The sequence below is a fragment of the Notamacropus eugenii genome, chromosome Y (genome assembly GCF_028372415.1).
Source record: "Notamacropus eugenii isolate mMacEug1 chromosome Y, mMacEug1.pri_v2, whole genome shotgun sequence".
Classification (NCBI taxonomy): domain Eukaryota; kingdom Metazoa; phylum Chordata; class Mammalia; order Diprotodontia; family Macropodidae; genus Notamacropus; species Notamacropus eugenii.
Window position 1 is genome coordinate 3,345,240 of NC_092880.1, and position 22,154 is coordinate 3,367,393.

The 22,154-nt window shown below is 37.9% G+C and overlaps 2 pseudogenes; one reads left to right on the top strand and one right to left on the bottom strand.

Annotated features, from left to right (window-relative positions):
• LOC140516707 (olfactory receptor 5W2-like) overlaps positions 1-1,154 on the top strand; it is a 226,340-nt pseudogene extending 225,186 nt beyond the window's left edge.
• Positions 1,155-20,658: 19,504 nt separating this feature from the next.
• Positions 20,659-21,568, bottom strand: LOC140516839 (olfactory receptor 4C11-like; annotated as a pseudogene).
• Positions 21,569-22,154: the final 586 nt, after the last annotated feature.

Consider the following 22,154-nt stretch of genomic DNA (forward strand, 5'->3'; position numbering starts at 1 on the left):
TACCAACCCTAGAATAATATGCTGTCTTCCTTCAGCTCTCCAAAATTGAATTTTCCCACCTTTTGTCATCTTCAGCAATTTGATGGATGTGAGGTAATATATCAGAAAACTTTTCTTTTTTTTTATTCCAATCCATCTCACACCACTGACTTGTGGGGTACCGCAAGGACCTTTTTTTGGTCTCTTCATTGTGCTCTCTCTTCATCCACTCCAACCTCATGAATGTAATTATCACTTTCCTGCTGTATCTCTATATCCATCCAGAGTATCTCTCCTTAATTACAGTCATGTAATTCTGGAAATCTTAACCTGGATATCCTAAAGGAACCTAAAAGTTAATATTTTTGAAACAGAACTCATTGTTTTCTCCCCAAACTATCTATTACTCACAAATTTCTTATAATTTTTTAGTGTTACTACGGTCCTTCTAGTCACTTAGGTTCACAATCTTGGTGTCATCCTTCACTCCTCATCTATCGTGCATATAAAATCTGATATCAAGCCTTGCTATTTCTACCTTTCCAACATATTCCACGTTTCTCCTCTTCTCTTTACTCAAGCAGATGTCACCTTGATTCAAGGTCTAATCACCTCACATATGGACTATTGTAAATGTCTCCCAGAATCAAGTTTTTATTCATTCCAATTCATCCTCCTCTCAGCTAATAATGGGGGCATTTCTTCATTCAATCATGCAAGTATTGATTGCTGTTCAGCTGCTTTTCTGTGGTCCCAATAAAATAGACCACTATTTCTGTGATGTGTTTCCTCTGTTAAAGCTGGCCTGCACAGATACTTTCTTGCTTGTTATTGTGTTAATTGGTACCACTAGGATGTTGTGTATTTTGACTTTCATGTCCTTGCTTATTTCTGATATCATTATCCTGACCACCTTGAGGACTCAGTCCTCAGAGGGTCGGCGAAAGGCCCTCTCCACCTGTGGATCACACATTACTGTAATCATCATGTTCTTTGTGCCCCTCATCTTCACCTATGTGCCTACTGGCAATTGTCTCAATGAAGATAAAGTGTTTGCCCTCTTTTATACCATCATTGTTCCTATGTTCAACCCTTTCATCTATTCCCTTAGAAACACTGACATGAAGAATGCCATGAGGAAAGTCTGGTTGGAAAAACTGCTTGCCAAAGAATAGCGACCTCCATGGAATATATGATTCAGTTTCAAACACAGAAGTATTAAAAAGTACAAGGGAAGGATTTCCACCTCTCAGTGGACTGAGCTAGAACTATTCCTAAAGTCTAACCAATTTCAGCAGTTGTCCTTAAGGCTAAACTAGTTTTTCCTTCCTGAGTTGATCTGGGTATTGCGTTCTTGATGATAAAGTAATCCCATTGGACAAAATGGCTTTTTGTGTATCTGTGTGTGTTTGCGTGTATTTATATGTCTTTTGGTGTTAAAAATACCCAAATCTAATATATTAACTATCAGTTCACATCATTATTTACATGGAATCGTTATATTATTCTTTTACTTCCTCTGAAATATTTTAAAAGCACCAAATTTCGGTAGTAGAATGATTTTCTGAAGCTATGTAGTCAACCACCCAATGAAAAAGAAGAAGAAGAAGAAGAAGAAGAAGAAGAAGAAGAAGAAGAAGAAGAAGAAGAGAAAGAAGAAGAGAAAGAAGAAGAAGAAGAAGAAGAAAGAGGAGGAGGAGGAAGAGAAGGAAATGAAGAAGAAGAAAAAATAATTCATTCCTTGATCTTGTCCTACTTGAAGCTTTCTAAAGGAGAGCCAATAACTTCTAGCTCCCTATATTTTGGTGAATCCAAATAGGAAACTTTCCTGACATTGAATTGAAAATGCCTAATTTTGATTTCTATTCATTGTACCTAAAACTACCTTTTGGGGCCAACAAAAAATATGGCTCAGTTCTCATCCACAACACATCCCTTCAGATGTTTGAAAGCAAATTCATTCCCCTTTTACACCCTTACACTAAGTCTTCTATTCTCTGGACTAAACATCTCAAGTTCCTTTAACTAATATTCAAATAATATAAAATGAATGTTCTTCCTCATCTCAAACACTACCTTGGACCTGAAGCCTTTTTAGATTCTCCTTTTTTCCTATTCCCTGAGTTATCTTGATTTGTTTTGTCTATATGTTGCATATACTTGCACAGATATGTGTCCCCATTCAAGAGAATGCAAGCTCAGTAGCTTTGTATCACCAGTTCCTAGCCCTCTTTCTCATGTAGTAGTTAGACCTTAACACACCCTACCATTTCTATACCATACCTCCTCTTTCCACTGCCTCTGCCATATTATTCCTATACACCATCTGTCAGTAACTCATCCTCCTTTGAGGTTTATTCAATTAAAATTTATAGCCCAATCATGTTTCATGTAGTCACTATCTACCCATGCCTAAGACAGGGTTCATACTTCCTAAAGGAATTCAGGGGCTGTTTAATCATACTTTTTCTTCTCTACCTCATCTCACCTCTCAATACTAGGGTACTTCAACAGGCATAATACTACTCCCTCAAGCACCATGATTTCCAGGTGAGTCAAATTAGTCAGCTCTCACATTGTACTACCCAACTGAGTATTGTGTGTGTTCATCCTTTGTTGCCGAAGAAGACCATGCCATGAGCAAAATAATGACATGACTTGCACATGACTGGGTTTTTTTTTTTTTGAGTGAGGGAGGGCTGTGCAGGCTACCAACCTCACTTCTCCAGAGTCATCTGAATCCAGGTTCCAGATATTCATCAGGATGACTGGAGATGACCCAAGATTAGGCAATTGGGGTTAAGTGACTTCCCCAAGGTCACACAGTTAGCCAGTGTCAAGTGTCTGAGGTGAGATTTGAAGTCAGGTCCTCCTGACACCTGCACTGGAGCTGTATCCACTGCACCACCTAGCTGTCTCCAACTGAGTATTGACTAAATATGTAAGTGGTATTACTCTTGATTTTGTCATCACCCACAAGTGATTCAAGGCATTCCTTTTTTTTTTTTTTTGAAATTCCTTAATGTGATTATACTCTTTTATCATCAATCTCTCTTTCTGTCTTATGATCCCTAATCTTGCTCTATTCTAATCATAGCTTTCAATCATTTCACCTCTCAGGTCTTTCCTAATTCATCACTTTTTTTCTGGTTACACTGTCTCTCCCTGCTCCTCTGGTACCTTTAGTATAGAATTTCATCTCGATGCTATCCATTACACTCAAATACCCTAAATGCTTCTGTTATCACCAGTAATCCCTTGTATGACTTCCACCTTTATTTACTCCTCCCGTTTAACACTTTATACTAACACTAACACTATTAATCTGGTGGTAAATGGAGATAGAGAAAATCATGAAGTAAATCCAACTGGTACCTCTTCTTTTAGGAAAACAATACTTATAAACCTTTGTTTTAAAATTTATTAATTTAACTTTTAACATTCATTTACACAAAATTTTGGGTTCCAAATGTTCTCCCCCCTTGTCCCCTCTCCAAAACACCGAGCATTCCAATTGCCCCCATCACCAATCTACTCTCTCCTCTATCATCCCACTCTGCCCTTGTCTCTATCCTCTCCTCTGTCCTGTAGGGCCAAATAACTTTCTATACCCCTTTACCTGTATTTCTTACTTCCTAGTGGCAAGAGTAGGACTTGACAGTTGTTCCTAAAACTCTGAGTTCCAACTTCTTTTCCTCCCTCCCTCCCCACCCCCTCCTTTTGGAAGGCAAGCAATTCAATATAGGTCAAATCTGTGTAGTTTTGCAAATGACTTCCATTACAGTCATGTTGTATAAGACTAACTATATTTCCCTCCATCCTATCCTGCCCCCAATTACTTCTATTCTCTCTTTTGATCCTGTCCCTTCCCATGAGTGTCGACCTCAAATTGCTCCCTCCTCGCCATGCCCTCCCTTCCTTCATCCCCCCCACCCTGCTTATCCCCTTACCCCCCACTTTCCTGTATTGTAAGATAGGTTTTCATACCAAAATGAGTGTGCATTTTATTCCTTCCTTTAGTGGAATGTGATGAGAGTAAACTTCATGTTTTTCTCTCACCTCCCCCCTTTATCCCTCCTCTAATAAGTCTTTTGCTTGCCTCTTTTATAAGAGATCATTTGTCCCATTCCATTTCTCCCTTTCTCCTCCCATATACTTGTCTCTCACTGCTTGATTTCATTTTTTTAAGATACGATCCCATCCTCTTCAATTCATTCTGTGCACTCTGTCTCTATGTGAGTGTGCGTGTGCGTGTGTGTGTGTGTATGTAATCCCACTCAGTACCCAGATACTGAATAGTTTCAAGAGTTACAAATATTGTCTTTCCATGTAGGAATGTAAACAGTTCAACTTTTATAAGTCCTTTATGACTTCTCTTTGCTGTTTACCTTTTCATGCTTCTCTTTATTCTTGTGTTTGAAAGTCAAATTTTCTTTTCAGCTCTGGTCCTTTCATCAAGAAAGCTTGAAAGTCCTCTATTTCATTGAAATATCAACTTTTCCCCTGAAGTATTATACTCAGTTCTGCTGAGTAGGTGATTCTTGGTTTTAGTCCTAGTTCCTTGGACTTCTGGAATATCGTATTGCACGTCCTCTTCAATCCCTTAATGTAGAAGCTGCTAGACCTTGTGTTATCCTAATTGTATTTCCACAATACCTGAATTGTTTCTTTCTAGCTGTTTGCAGTATTTTCTCCTTGACCTGGGAACTCTGGAATTGGGCCACAATGTTCCTAGGAGTTTCTCTTTTTGGATCTCTTTCAGGTGGTGATCCGTGGATTCCTTGAATACTTATTTTGCCCTCTGGTTCTAGAATCTCAGGGCAGTTTTCGTTGATCATTTCATGAAAGATGATGTCTAGGCTCTTTTTTGGATCATGGCTTTCAGGTAGGCCCATAATTTTTAAATTGTCTCTCCTGGATTTCTTTTCCAGGTCAGTTGTTTTTCCAATGAGATATTTCACATTATCTTCCATTTTTTCATTCTTTTGATTTTGTTTTGTGATTTCTTGGTTTCTCATAAAGTCATTAGCCTCATCTGTTCCATTCTAATTTTGAAAGAACTATTTTCTTCAGTGAGCTTTTGAACCTCCTTTTCCATTTGGCTCATTCTGCTTTTGAAAGCATTCTTCTCCTCATTGGTTTTTTGAACCTCTTTTGCCAATTGAGTTAGCCTATTTTTCAAGGTGTTATTTTCTTCAGCATTTTTTTGGGTCTCCTTTAGCAGGGTGTTTACTTGTTTTTCATGCTTCGCTTGCATGTCTCTCATTGCTCTTCCCAGTTTTTCCTCCACCTCTCTAACTTGATTTTCAAAATTCTTTTTGAGCTCTTCCATGGCCTGAGCCCATTGAGTGGGCTGGGATACAGAAGCGTTGACTTCTGTGTCTTTCCCTGATGGTAAGCATTGTTCTTCCTCATCAGAAAAGAAGGGAGGAAATGCCTGTTCCCCATGAAAGTAACCTTCCATAGTCTTATTTTATTTTTCCCTTTTCTGGACATTTTCCCAGCCAGTGACTTGACTTCTGAATATTCTCTTCGCACCCACTTCACCTCCAGATCCGCCTAGCCAGTGCTTGGGGTCTGAGATGCAAATGCTGCTTCCCAGCCTCAGGGCTTTGGGCGGGGGCAGGGCTGCTATTCAGTGTGAGGTCAAGTTCAGGTGCTCAGGTGGGGACAGGGCCGCCTCTCAGGCTCAGTTCCCCCAGGGAATTTATGCAGAGACCTTCCACAATGGATCTGGACTCCTGCCTGCTTGGGGAGCCCTGGTCCACCCCCACCTCCGCTGCTGCCTCCCAAGGGGGCCCGAGCCACGGGGGCACCCCACTCCCCCCTCGACCCGCCAAAGAGACCCTCTCACCAACCCTTGCCACCTGTGGGTGGAGGGACCCGCACGGCTGCTGGAGACTCCATCCCCGAAGCCCGCTCGGATCCGCTCCTCTAGGTGCCACGAGGCTGAGGCAGGGCTGTGCTCGGCTCCCCATCCGCAGCATGAAGGACCTTTTACGAGAGATTTTCAGGCTCTCTGGAACAGAAATCTCCTCCGTTGTGTTGTTCTGTGGCTTCTGCTGCTCCAGAATTTGTTGGCAGTTCTTTTTTACTGTTATTTTATAGGCTGTGGGATGGGAGCTAGCTTATGTGCCTCTGTGTACTCTGCCATCTTGGCTCCGCCCCCTGTAAACCTTCTTAATCAATGAACTGTCCTACTCACTAGAGTAGTCTCTCATACATACATACATACATACATATATATATATATATATATATATATATATATATATATATATATATATATATATATATATATATATATATATATATACAGAGAGAGAGAGAGAGAGAGAGAGAGAGAGAGAGAGATACATACACACATACATACATATCTTTCCTCAAACTTCTCGTAGCACTGCAATTTCATCCATCATCCAAGGGTATAGTCTCATATATTACTCCTTTGTTCAGTCATTTTCAATCTTGTTCAACTCTTAGTGACCCCATTTAGGATTTTCTTGGCAACTAAACTGGAGGGGTTTTGTATTTCCTTGTTCAGTTTATTTTGGAGGTGAAAAAACTCTGGAAAATAGTGTTAAGTGACTTGACCAGGGTCACACATCTAGTAAGTGTCTAAGGCTGGATTTAGACTCAATTAGATGAGTCCTCTTAACTGCAGGCCAAGTACTCTATCCCAATGTACCACCTTGCTGTCCTGTTTCATTTCTACTCCACCCCTTCACCACCGACATGAAGTCATTTAATAGGATCTCTGTTTTCTTTATCTCCTCATCTCATATCACTCAGAATTCTTCTCCAGCTATCTCCTCCTTTAACCCAGACAGAAAGAAGTGACCACTAATCTGTCCAAAGCAAACCCCTTTACATGCGTCCTTGACCCAATTCTATCTAATCTTTTCTAATAGAATGCTTCCTCTGTCTTTTCTACTTTTTCACTAATTGTAATTTTTCTTTATCTCCGCTGCTAGCATACATGTCTAAAACTCTACCATATTTAATAATAACACTAATAATAATAAATTTCATTTAATACGACTATGCTTATAAGCTATCATCATAAAACTCATGTCTTTCAGTGCTCAGTTACTTGAGAAACCCATGTACGTGGGATAATTACACTTTTCTTTAATTATTCAATTCTAAACTCTCTATTGATTTGTGACCCAATCATTCAATTAAAATTATTTTCTTCAGAATTACCAATGACCTCTTAAATTTCCTATGTAATATCTTTTTTTCTTAATTCCCATAGTTCTTGACCTCTTAGGGTTTTGACACTAATGATCACCCTCTTCCCTTGCATATTCATTTCTTTTTTGGATTTCATGACACCTGTGGTTCTTCCCCTGCCTACGTGACTACTCCCCTCTAAAGCTCCTTTCTTAAATTTTTCCAAGTTATACTCAATAAATACAGAGGACCCCCAACAATCTGCCCTGGATACACTTCTCTTTTTTTCTTTATTTCATTCTCTTTGGTGCCTTCATCAGCATGATACTAAACATTCTCAGATCTGCTTAACTTAACTTCCAACTTAATATTAGACCTCACGTTTCTCTTGAGCCCTATTCTCACATCATCAACAGCCTATTGGATATATCAAGGTGAATATAATAGAGTGATCAAAAATGTGATATGTTTGAAGCAACAAATTATCCTTCTCTTTTTTGCTTGTAAAATGTTATTTGTTTTCAATTTTCAACACTCATTTCCACATAATTTTGAATTTCAAATTTTCTTCCCATCTCCCCTCACACTATTCCGGGACAATATGTATTCTGATCACTCTTTGCTCAAATCTGCCCTCCCTTTTATTAATGCCTCATTAGCTTCTCTTCTATTTTACTCTAGGCCAAGATAGATTTTTTACTCCCTATTGTCCATATTTCTTACACACAAACACACACAGACATACAACCCTTCACACACACACACACACACACACACATTCCTCTTCCAACTCTCTTAATACAGAGAAAGGTCTCATGAGTTAGAAATATCATCGTTCCATGTAGGAATGTAAGCTATTCAACTTTATTAAGTCCCTTATGTTTTCGCTTTCCTGTTTTCCTTTTCATGTTTATTTTAATTCCTGTACTTGAAAGTCAAAATTTCTATTCAGCTCTCATCTTTTCAACAAGAATGTTGGACGTCCTCTATTTCATTGAAGTTCCATCTTCCCTCCTGAAGTATTATACTCAGTTTTTCTGTGTAGTTAATGCTTGGTTTTAATCCTAGGCCCTTTGACCTCTGGCATATCATATTCCAAGCCATCTGATCAATTAGTATTGAAGGTGGTAAATCTTGTGTTATCCTGATTGTATTTCCACAAGGCTTTAATTGTTTCTTTCTGGCAACTTGTGATATTTTCTCCTTTAACTTTGCACTCTGGAATTTGTCTACAATATTCCTAGCAGTTCTCTTTTTGGTATCTCTTTCAGGAAGAGATCAGTGGATTCTATCCATTCCTATTTTACCCTCTGGTTCTAGAATATCACTGCAGTTTTCCTTGATGATTTCTTGAAAGATGGTGAGCAAGATCTTTATTTTTTTTTTCATGGTTTTCAAGTAGTCCAGTATTTTAACTGATCTCCCCTGGATCCATTTTCAAGATTAGTTGTGTTTCCTATGAGATATTTCATATTGTCTTCTTTTTCATTCTTTTGTTTTTGTTTAGTAATTTATCTAGTTCTCAGGGAGTCATTAGCTTCCATTTGCTCCATTCTATTGTTGAGGAATAATTTGCTTCAGTGAGCTCTTGGATCTATTTTTCCATTTGACCCATTCTAATTGTGTGATATTCTTCTCCTCATTGGCATTTTGGAAATTTTTGGCAATTTGGGTTGGATTAATTTTGAAGATATTATTTCTTCAACATTTTGGGGGTATTCTTTAGCAAGCTATTGACTTATTTTTTCATGATTTTCTTGCACCACTTTACTTCTCTTCCTAATTTTTCCTATGCTTCTCTTCCTGGATTTTCAAAATCCCTTTTGAGCTCTTCCATGGCAGGAGACCATTTCAGATATTTTTTCTTTTCAAAAATAATTCGTTTTCAGTTTTCTACAATCACTTCCATAAGTCTTGGATTTTTCTCCCCCTCACTACCCGAGATGGCATGAAATTTTATATGGTTTCTACACATACATTCTTATTAAACACATTTTCACATTAGTCATGTTACATAGAAGAATTAAAATTAACGGGAGAAACAATAAGAAAAACAAAACAAAACATAAAAAAGACAAAATATTCTGCTTCATTCTGTGTTCTGATTCCATCTTTCTTTCTCTGCATGTGGATGGCATTTTGCTTAAGAACCTTTGGGATTGGTTTAGGTCCTTGCATTTTTATGAAGCTGTAGATACAACAGAAACAGTCCTCGCACACTGCGGTTATCACTGTACACAATGTTGGCCTGCTTCTTCTCATTTTGCTAAGCATCAGTTAATATAAGTCCTTCCAGTCCTCTCTGAAGTCCTACTGTTCATCATTTTTTATAGCACAATAGTATTCCAATGCATTCATATACGAGAACTTGTTCAGTCATTCCCCAGTTGATAGGTATTTGCATGACTTCCAGTTCTAAGCCAACACAAAGAAAACTGCTATAAATATTTTTGTATATGTGGAAACTTTTCCCATATAAAATATCTCTTTGGTATACAGTCCTTGAAGGAATATTGCTGGGACAAAGAGTGTACGTATTTTGTGGCCCTTTGGGCATACTTTCAAATTGCTCTCCAGAACAGTTGGATCAGGGCAGAGCTAAGATGGTGGAGTAGAAAGATGCATATACTCTAGCACTTCCCTTGCAGCTCAGAAAATAACTGTAAAAAATAACTCTCAATAAATTCTAGAGCAGCAGAAGCCACAGAACGACAGAGTGAAAGAGATTTACAGCCAAAGAAAATCTAGAAGGCTGAGTGGAAAGGTCTTTCCCAAAAGACTTGGAGCAGAGCAGAGCACAGCCCTGGCCACACAGAACAGGGAGGAACAGGGCCTGAACAGGCCTCCAGGGCAGAATCCCCAGAAGGGATGGTCCCAGATTCCCGAACTCACAAGCAACAAAGAAAATTTCAAAAGTCAGTGTGGGAGGGCTTTCCCAGCTGGGCGTGAGGGGAGTTGGGTCCCCCCAGTACTGGCCCCATGTGGTAGCAGAGGTGGGCTGCAACAGCAACAGTGGGAGGCTACAGTGGCCACAGAAACACCCTGGGTCTATTGTCCCAGTAGCTCAGCTTAAACTTTCTGGGGGATTTTAGCAGAAGATCTGAATCTCATGCCTCAGTGGGGGCCCAGCCCCTGTATAAAGCCCCAGGGGGAATTGAGCAGCTGATCTGAATCTCAAACCTAAGCAACATCCTGGGGGAGAGGAGGAGCACTAGGAAGCTCCTCTTGACAGAGGATTCAGAAGTCAAGTAACTGGTTGGGAAAATGCCCAAAAAAAGGGGAAAAAATAACACCATAGAAGGCTACTTTCTTGGTGAACAGGTATCTCCTTCCATCCTATCAGATGAGAAATTACAATGTATACTGTCAGAGGAAGTTAAGGCTTCTGCCTCCAATGGTTCCAAAATGAATATGAAATGGGCTCAGGCCATAGAAGAGCATGAAAAGCGAATCAGCAGCTTGCTAAAGGAGAATGAAAAAAATGCTGAGGAAAATAGCACTTCTAAAAATAGGCTAACTCTGTTTGAAAAAAGAGGTCTATAAAGCCAATGAGGAGAAGAAGACTTTGAAAAGCAGAATTTTCCAAATGGAAAAGGAGGTTTAAAAGCTCACTAAGCAAAATGGTTCCTTAAAAGTGAGAGTGGAGTTCAGGGAAACTAATGAGTATACATTAAATCAAGAAGTTACAAAAGAAAACCAAAAGACTGAAAAAATAGAACATCACTTGAAACATCTCACTGGAGAAACTGGAAAACAGATTGATGAGAGACAATTTGAAAATTATGGGACTACCTGAAAGACATGATCAAAAAAAAGAGCCTAGATATTATCTTCCATGAAATTATCAAGGAAAACTGTCCTTATATTCTAGAACTAGAGGCCAAAATAAATATTCAAAGAACTCACCAATTACCTCCTAAAGAGAACCAAAAAGAGAAACTCAGAGGAATATTGTGGCCAAATTTCAGAGTTCCCAGGTCAAGGAGAAAATATTGCAAGCATCTAGAAAGAAAAAAATTAGCACATTGTGGAAATACAGTCAGGAAAACACAGGATCTGAGAGGTTCTACATTAAGGGACCAAAGGGCTTGGAAGAGAATATGCTAGAAGTCAAAGGAACTGGGATTAAAACCAAGAATCACCCACCCCGCAAAACTGAGTATAATACTTCAAGGGAAAAAATGGTCATTCAATGATATAGAGGACTTTCAAGCATTCATGGTGAAAAGACTAGAACGGAATATAGAATGTGACTTTCAAACACAAGATTCAAGAGAAGCATGAAAAGGTGAATAGGAAAGAGATATCATAAAAGACTTCCTAAAGCTGAACTGTTTGCACTCCTACATGGAAAGATGATATTTGTAACTCTTGAGACTTTTCTCAGTATTTGCATAGGTGGAGGGATTACACACACACACACACACACACACACACACACATACACAGAGAGAGAGAGAGAGAGAAAGAGAGAGACAGGCAGACAGATAGAGGCAGAGACAGAGACAGAGAGAGAAAGTGTGTACAGGTTGTGTTGAATCAGAAGAGATGATATCCATCAAAAAAATAAAATTAAATTAAGGGGTGAATGAGAAAAATATTGAGAAGAGAAAGGAAGAAATGGAATGGGGCAGACTACCACTCATAAAAGAGATAAGAAAATTCTTTTTCAATGGAGAAGAAAAAGGATGAGGTAAGAGGGGAAAAGTGAATATTACTCTCTTCACCTATGGCTTAATGAGGGAATAACATGCTCACTAAATTTGGTATGAAAATCTATCTTACACTACAGGAAATTAGGGGACAATGGGACAAGTGGGGTGAGGGTGATGATAGAATGAAGGGCAAATGGGAGAAAGGAGTAACTGGAAGTAAAAACTTTTGGGAAGGGACAAGGTCAAATGAGAGAAAAGAAAAAAAAGGGAGGACAGGGTAAGTTGGAGAGCAATATAGTTAGTCTTACACAACATGAATATTAAGGAAGTCTTTTTCAAAATGACACATATATAGCCTGTATCAAATTGCTTGCCTTAGCAGTACAGATGAGTGGGGAGGGAGGAAAGGAGAGAAGTTGGAATTCTAAGTACTAGAAACGAGTGTTGAGAATTGTTATTGTATATTACCAGTTATTGCATAGGCAATACAGGTAATGGGGTATCGAAATTTATGTTGCCCTAGAAGAAGAAAAGAGAGAAGATGGGGATAAGGGGAGGGTGGGGTGTAATAGAAGGGAGGGTACATTGAGAGAAGTATGGGGGAAGGGGAGAGATGGGAAGAAAAATTGGAACTCAAAATTTTGTGGAAATCAATGTAGTAATCCAAAAATAAAAAAAAGTATTTTAAAAATAAAGAAGAAACAAGGAAACTGATAAAAAAAAAGTAAGCATTTCAAAAAGAGCAAAAAAAGCAGAAAGGTTGGATCAGTTCACACCTCTACCAACAATGAATTAGTGTTCCAACTGTCCCACATCTTCTTCAACATTTATCACCATTTAGTATTTGTGAAGCTTTCATAAAAGAGACCAACCAGCAAAGATTCAGATATTCTTTAATCACCTTTTTTTTTTCTTGCTTGGCTAGCTGGAGTCAATTTTTCCCATAAAGTCCCTCTTTTGCCTGTGTATTCTGCTTAAGTAAGTGTAAAGATGCAACATCCACCTTGATGACATCATCATCAAAAGTTTAATATTACTTATAGTTTTTCAAAGCACTTAGTATTTATTATTTTCTTTGATCCTATCTGCTCTGTGAGGTATGATGGCTCATATTTCATAACTGGAGGGAAAAATTGTGAGAGTTTTAGTAACTTCCCTATGAAAAAGGAAGCAAACATGGCACAATATTCATTTAAGTCTTCCTGCTTCTAAATCTAGGATTTTATATATACATATATATATATTCCATATTTTTATAGACTTACATATATATACATAAGTCTATAAAAATTTCTTACATTCAGTAATTATTTACTTCAAAACTACTAACTACCAGAATTTGTGTTAGTAGATGAACATATAAGTTTAAAAAAAAGAAATTCTAGGTGTCATTTACACTGATAAGTCAAATGTAGGTTATAGAGACTTGGACCTAGCTAGTCATTTCTTGACCTATTGGGTTGACTTCTCTAACGTTTGTCCTAGTCTCTGTGAGGATGCTAACTATACCTATGATAGAAAAGAAAAATTGAAGAAATAAAAATATGCAATGAGGAAAAAAAAACTATCACTCTTTGCAAATGATATGATAATATTTTAGAATATCCTAGAAAATCAGCTAAAGATATCATTGAAACAATTAACAACTTCAGCAAATTTATAGGTTATAAAATAAACCTACATATATCTGAATAGTGATGTAAACGTTATACATGAACCACTAACCAGGAGATTACAGAGATGTATTAAAAAATTATACACCATGACTATGTGAGATTTATGCCAAGAATGCAGAGCTGATTCAATATTAGGAAAATAATGATCACAATTAACCATATCAGTAAGAAAACACCAAAATACATGATTGTATCAATAAATTCAGAAAAATATCTTTTGATAAAATATTACACTCATTATAGGAAATGTAGGAATAAATGGAATCTTTCTTAATGTGATAAGTACTATATATCAAAATCCGAGAGAAAATATTATCTATGACAGGAATAAACCTTCCTAAAAATCAGAGGGAAAGCAAGGCTGTTCATTATCACCACCATTACTCAATATTTTGTTACAAGTTCTTGCTCTATTTCTTTCCATTGAGTGCTGTTGGTAATATATAGAGATAATGATGATTGCGCAACAGTATTTTAAGAGAAATTGGCTAATAGTTTTATTACTTAGTTTTTGTCTCCTTAATGTAAGCATAAAAATCATATTTATGCCATACAAAGGAAATTGGTAGAATTCTTTTTTCCACCTACTTCTTCAAATAATATGTATAACATTGGGGCAGCGGGGTGGTGCAGTGGATAGAGCACCAGTGCAGGAGTCAGGAGGGACTGAGTTCAAATCTCACCTCAGAAACTTGACACTCATTAGCTGTGTGACCTTGGGAAAGTCACTTAACCCCAATTGCCTCATCTTGGGTCATCTCCAGTCATCCTGATGAATATCTGGTCACTGGGTTCAGATGACTCTGGAGGAGAAGTGAGGCTAGTGACCTGCACAGACTCCCCTCACTCAAAACAAAGTCAACTGCAAGTCATGTCATTATTTCTCTGATGGCATGGTCTTTTTCGGCAATGAAGGATGAATACACACAAGTATAACATTGACATTGATTGTCCTTTCAATGCTTAGTAGAACTCATTGTACATCTATCTGCTTCTGAGGGTTTTTTCCTCATGGATTGGATTTATGGATTGTTCAGTTTATTTATCTAACAGTGGGATATTTATGTATTCTATTTCCTGACCTATTAAATGGGAAATTTATATTTTCTCTGATTATTCATCCATTTCGTTATAATAAAAGTTTTGCAGTCATCCAAGTGGATAAAATAGTACCTACTAAATATTTAATTTCATTTTCATTTGTGGTGCATTCCCTTTTTCATTTTTGATTCAGGTAGTTTTATTTTCTTTTTTAAATCAAATTTAGCAATGATTTGTTCTTCTTTCTAATTTTTTTCAGTTTCATGCACAATTCTCTGATTGGTTCTTTCTCATCTTCATTATTATGTAGATTTACAGATGCAAATTTTTTTCCAACTACTGCTGTGGGGGAATCTCACAAATTTTGAACTCTTTTCTCATGGTTGTCATTACCTTAAATTAAATTTTCATTTGTTCCATTATTTTTCTTTGACACTCTCACTCTTTAGGAGTAGACTATTTAGTTTCGAATTAACTTTTAATGTATGCTTTCATAATAAATTATTGCATATAATTTATATGGCATTATGGTCCCAAAAATATTTAATTTGTCTGTTTTTCTGCATGTTTGGCAATGTTTTATGCCATAAAGCATGGTTAATTTTTGTGAATATGTCATAAACAGCTGAAAAAATGTTATAATTCCTATTCCCATCCAATTTCTTCCTGAGGTTTAGCATATCTATATTTTGTAAAGTTTCATTCATCTTCTTAACTTTTTTTCTTATTTTAGTGTGAAACCACCTACAACAAAATCTCAAAGAAAAAAATGCAAATTGGACACAAGCCCAACAAGAATTAAAGAAAGGCATAAGAGTGGTAGAGCAATATTAGGGGGGAAAGAGTAATAAAAATTATGGAATAGAATCAACACCTTGTCAAAAAAATGCTTAAAATCCTGAAGAAAATAAACCCTTAAAAACACAATTAGCTAAATGGTAAAAGAGGTACAAAAAATCACTGGAAAGAAAGAATTCCTTGAAAAACAGAATAGGCCAAATTGAAATGGAATTATTAAAGCTCAATAAAGAAAAAAACACATAAAAATTTTTATCAAGAAGTGGAAAATAATGACTCATTGAGACAACAAGAAACAATAACACACAGATCATAAAACTTGGAAACTGTCCCACATGCGCAAAAATATTTATAGCACCTCTCTTTGTGGTGGCCCCAAACTGGAAATCAAGGAGGTGTACATCATTTGGAGAATGGCTGAATTAATTGTGGTATATGAATGTAATGGAATACTATTGTGCCATAAAAAATGATGAACAGGAAGACTTCAGAGAGGCTTGAAAATACTTATATGATCTGATGCTGAGCGAAAGGAGCAGAACCAGGAGAACTTTGTGCACAGCAACAACCACAGTGTGAGAGGATTTTTTCTAGTGTACTTAGAACTACATTGCAATGCAAGGACTAAAAAATTCTCAATGGTCTTTTAAGGCAAAATGCCTCCCACGTCCAGAGAAAGAACCGTGGAATTCAATCACAGAATGTAGCAGATCATTTTCTTTTATATTATATTTTGTTATATAGTTTCTACCATTCATTTTAATTCTTTTATGCAACATGACTATGGTGAAAATGTACTCAATAGGAATGCATGTGTAGAATTACATAAAATTGTATGCCACCTCTGGGAGGGAAGGGGAAGGAGGAGGAGGAAGGGTAAAAATCTAAGTTATATGGTAGTGATTGTGGAACTGAAAATAAATAAAATATAAAATAAGAAACAATAAGATATATTCACAGGAATGAAAAAAAGAAAATGTGAAATATATCAGAGGGAAAATAAACTGAGCTAGAAAATAGATGAAAGATTGATAAATTAAGAATTATTGGACACCCTGAAATCCAACATAAAAAAAAGAGCAGAGACATCATATTTCAATAGATTGTAATGGAAAATTGCCGTGTATCTTAGATCCTGTAGATAAAATTTAAATCAAAAGAATCCACCCTTCACTGCCTGAAAGATATTCCAAAATCAAATCCCACAGAAAAAGAATAGTCAAATGTCACAGTGTCCAGGGCACAAAGAAAAGACATCAAGAAGCCATTAAGAAAGAATTCATGTACAATGGTGAAGCAAGCAGGGTCTTGGAATATTTAGAGCTTTTACTTTAAAGAAGCAGAGGATGTGAAATATGATGAGTGGAAATGGATTAGAATACAGGGATACTTAAAGTAGGAGACTTCACAAAAAGGTATTATGATATTTGAAACAATGAGAGTAAGTAACTTGCTATGGTTCCACAGCTAAAGCATATCCGAGTTTAAATATGCATTTTTTATGTTTAATGAAAGATAAGTTTATAGAAGTATGTTATTGGGAAGAAGAGATGAAGATCCTCCAAACCATTACTTTTTTAAAAAATTTATTTATTTGACATTCATTTTAACAAAATTTGGGGTTCCAAATTTTCTCCCCTTTTATCCCCTCCCCCCCCAAACACCAAGCATTCTAATTGCCCCTATCACCAATCTGCTCTCTCTGCTATCATCCCTCTCTGCCCTTGTCTCCATCTTCTCTTTTGTCCTGTAGGGCCAGATAACTTTCTATACCCCTTTACCTGTATTTCTTATTTCCTAGTGGCAAGAACATTACTCAACAGTTGTTCCTAACACTTTGAGTTCCAACTTCTTTACCTCCCTCCCTCCCCACCCCTTCCCTTTGGAAGGCAAGAAATTCAATATAGGCCAAATCTGTGTAGTTTTGCAAATGACTTCCATAATAGTTGTGTTGTATAAGACTGACTATATTTCCCTCCATCCTATCCTGTCCCCTATTACTTCTATTCTCTTTTGATCCTGTCCCTAGCCATGAGTGTCGACCTCAAATTGCTCCCTCCTCGCCATGCCCTCCCTTCCATCATCCCCTCCACCCTGCTTATCCCCTTATCCCCCTCTTTCCTGTATTGTAAGATAGGTTTTCATACCAAAATGAGCGTGCATTTTATTCCTTCCTTTAGTGGGATGTGATGAGAGTAAACTTCATGTTTTTCTCTCACCTCCCCTCTTTATCCCTCCACTAATAAGTCTTTTGCTTGCCTCTTTTATGAGAGATAATTTGCCCCATTCCATTTCTCCCTTTCTCCTCCCAATATATTTCTCTCTCACTGCTTGATTTCATTTTTTAAAGATATGATCCCATCCTCTTCAATTCACTCTGTGCACTCTGTCTCTATGTGTGTGTGTGTGTGTGTGTGTGTGTGTGTGTGTGTGTGTGTGTGCGTGTTATCCCACCCAGTATCCAGATACTGAAAACTTTCAAGAGTTACAAATATTGTCTTTCCATGTAGGAATGTAAACAGTTCAACTTTAGTAAGTCCTTTATGACTTCTCTTTGCTGTTCACCTTTTCATGCTTCTCTTCATTCTTGTGTTTGAAAGTCAAATTTTCTTTTCAGCTCTGTTCTTTTCATCAAGAATGCTTGAAAGTCCTCAATTTCATTGAAAGACCATTTTTTCCCCTGAAGTACTATACTCAGTTTTGCTGGGTAGGTGATTCTTGGTTTTAGTCCTAGTTCCTTTGATTTCTGGAATATCCTATTCCATGCCCTTCAATCCCCTAATGTGGAAGCTGCTAGGTCTTGTCTTATCCTGATTGTATTTCCATAATACTTGAATTGTTTCTTTCTAGCTGCTTGCAATATTTTCTCCTTGACCTGGGAACTCTGGAATTTGGCCACAATGTTCCTAGGAGTTTCTCTTTTTGGATCTCTTTCAGGCGGTGTTCTGTGGATTCCTTGGATATTTATTTTGCCCTCTGGTTCTAGAATCTCAGGGCAGTTTTCCTTGATAATTTCATGAAAGATGATGTCCAGGCTCTTTTTTGGATCATGGCTTTCAGTTATTCCCATAATTTTTAAATTGTTTCTCCTGGATCTATTTTCCAGGTCAGTTCCTTTTCCAATGAGATATTTCACATTATCTTCCATTTTTTCATTCTTTTGGTTTTGTTTTGTGATTTCTTGGTTTCTCATAAAGTCATTATCCTCCATCTGTTCCATTCTAATTTTAAAAGAACTATTTTCTTCAGTGAGCTTTTGAATCTCCTTTTCAATTTGGCTCATTCTGCTTTTGATAGCATTCTTCTCCTCATTGGCTTTTTGAACCTCTTTTGCCAACTGAGTTAGCCTGTTTTTCAAGGTGTTATTTTCTTCAGCATTTTTTTGGGTCTCCTTTAGCAGGATGCTGACCTGCTCTTCATGCTTTGACTGCATATCTCTCATTTCTCTTCCCAGCTTTTCCTCAACCTCTCTAAGTTGATTTTCAAAATCCTTTTTGAGCTCTTCCATGGCCTGAGCCCACAGAATATTTAGTCTGGATGTTTGGGATACAGAGGCCTTGACTTCTATGTCTTTCCCTGATGGTAAGCAGTGTTCTTCCTCATCAGAAAGGAAGGGAGGAGATGCCTGTTCACCAAGAAAGTAACCTTCTATAGTCTTATTTCTTTTCCCTTTTCTGGGCATTTTCCCAGCCAGTGACTTGACCTCTGAATATTCTCCTCACACCCACCTTGCCTCCTGATCCTCCCAGCCAGTGCTTGGGGTCTGAGATTCAAATGCTGCTTCCCAGCCTCGGGGCTTCAGCAGGGGCAGGGCTGCTATTCAGTGTGAGATTAAGTTCAGGTGCTCAGGTGGGGTCAGGGCCGCCTCTCAAGCTCAGTTCCCTCAGGGGGTTTATGCACAGACCTTCAGCAGTGGATCCAGGCTCCTGCCTGCTTGGGGAGCCCTGGTCCGCCACTGTGTCAGCTACTGCCCCCCGAAGGGGCCTGAGTTATGGGGGCACCCCACTCCCCTCTCGACCTGCGAAGAAGACCCTCTCACTGACCCCCATCACCTGTGGGTGGAGGGACCTGCACGGCTGCTGGAGATCCCGTCCCTGGAGCCCGCTCGGATCTGCTCCTCTCCATGCCGCGGGCGTGGCAGGGCTTGTCTGGGCTCCGCGTCCGCAGTGTGATGGACCTTTTGCGAGAGGTTTGCAGGTCCCTCTGGAACAGAAATCTCCTTTGCTCCACTGTGCTGTGGCCTCTACTACTCCAGAATTCGCCGTGAGTTCCTTTTTACCAATGTTCTATGGGTTGTGGGTTCGGAGCTATGTGTATATGCGTCTTTCTACTTCGCCATCTTGGCTCCGCCCCCCAAACCATTACTTTTTATAAGAAATTCATGTAAACGCTCATTAATCTTTGAAATTCTCTGTCAATCAGGCTTGAATGAAGACCAGCGTTTTCAAATGTGGAAAAAGGCAAAGGGAAATGAAGAAGTGAATTTTGAAAGTGAAATTCTGAGAGGTCAAATGCTGAGTATTGAAATTAGCAACATAGATTCTGATACTTAGATTTCCATTTCTTTCAAGTTGATATTGTACCTCTTTCTCAAATCACATTTTTTTTTTCTTTAAGGGTCACTTTTCCTCTATCCTTTATTCAAAAGGTTGCAAATTTAGAAGTCTAAAAGACTGTAAGCGGGAGTGGGGAACGTGTGATATTGAGGCCACACGTGGCCTATTTAGCTCCTCAAGAGCAGCCTTTTGACTGAATCCAAACTTCACAGAACAAATCCCCTTAATAAAAGAATTTATTCTGTAAAATTTGGAGTCAGTCAATAGACCACACCTAAGGACCTAGAGAGCCACATGTTTCCTCTAGGCCCCAGTTTCCCCATTCTTGCCCTAAGTTTCCATAGTCCAAATCATTAATTTCATTGTTGACAAACATAGTGAAAGTTCATTTTTTTCTCAGTTTCACACAAGTAATTAAAAGAAACAATGGGATTTGATAACCAGCATTCTCTTCATTATGCCACAGAAATTCCTCTTTCATGACTTTATAGATTAATTCCCTTTAAGAGATTAAATACAGTCCTCACATAATTTTTTTTTTACTATTTGAAATAGTGATAAAACCAAAGCAAATGAAAATTTCAAATTATTCATGTTAAAATGAATAACATTTTCAAAGGCATAAAACACATTGAATTTCAAGGGAAATGAAAATTCTGTTCAAATATCATTATCAAAATATTGTTAAATCCATGGATCCCAGCTTAAGAACCCCTGGATATTGCCTCAATTATTATCATATATCAATTTCAATTCTTCCAGTTTGAACCAAACATATTATTTTTCACCTGAAGTCACTCGTGTGCTCCATAACTTCTTCATGGAATTTTTTACTTCTCCATTCCTTTGAGTATAGATCAAAAGACTGAGGAAGGGAGTTATAGTGGTATAAAATACAGTCACGAACTTATCAAGAGGGAAGGTGGTTGGGGGCTGATTGTACATGAATATGCAGGGATCAAAGAGTATAATGACAACAAAGATGTGGGAACTACTGGTGGAGAGAGCTTTGCACTTCCTCTCTGCACTATGATATCTCAGGGAGTTTAGTATCAATGTGGAGGATATCATCAGTATAGCCAAGCTTACTGAGCGTATGGCTGCACTATTGGAGACTACTAAAAGTTTTAATGCGTATGTGTCCATGCAATTCAGTCTTAAAAAAGGTTGCAAGTCACAGATATAGTGGTCAATCACATTGGGACCACAGAAGGACACATTCAAGATAGGGATTATCTGGGCAATAGAATATAGAAATGACTCTATCTATGTCAATAGAATCAGTATCCCACACACCCTCTGGTTCATGATGACTGAGTAGTGTAGAGGTTTACAGATGGCCACAAAGCAGTCACAGGACAAATATCTTCATGCAGCCAAAGAAATGTATGGCAAATACCTGGATCATGCACTCATCAAAGGAAATAGTGTTCTTGTGAAAGAGGTTGTCCACAATCAGTTTTGGGGCCATGGTGGTAGAGAAACAAGAATCTAAGATGGACAAGTAATTTAAGAAAAATTACATAGGTGAACCAACTATGAGATTGGCCTCGACTATCACAACAAATAATAAATCCTCTACCACAGTGGCCATGTAGAACACCAAGAAAATGGCAAAAACTCTTTTCTGTTTGTCTGGGTCCTGAGTCAGTCCAAAAAGAATGAATTCAGTCACATTGTCTCTCATCTCTAGGACTCAAGTGGGAAGGATATAGGTGAGAACTATTTAGTATGAAAAGATTTAATAGAGCAGAATTTGAGAGATCTATATAAAAGAAACACTACTTGACTTTCTAAAGATAAGCTTCTATTATTCCTCTTTTCAAAATCTTAGATAAGGGAGCCTTAAGTAGAAAGTGCTCCTATAGGGTGCTAAAACCAAGATGGTGGAGTAACATCACTGACTTTCTAGAGCTCTCCTCCCAATCCCAGGCAAATGCTTTTTTAAAAAAAGTTGTTCTACACAAATGCTGGAGCTACAGAACCCACAAAATGATGGACTGAAACAAATCTCCGACCCAAGACATCCTGAAAGGTCTCCAAAAGTGTCTATTGTATCACACTGTGCGCAGTCCAGTGTGGACCACACTGGCACAGACAGGATCTGAACAGGATTTGAGGGTACTGAATCTCTTTGTAAGGGAAAGAAAAATATGATCTTTGCTGTTTTTGTTTTAGTAATACCAGATGTCAGTTCTTCCCTGTCTGGTAACTGTGATTGGATATTTGGAATGGCCTGTTGAATTCAGGCAGAGGAAGACATGTCTGTTGAC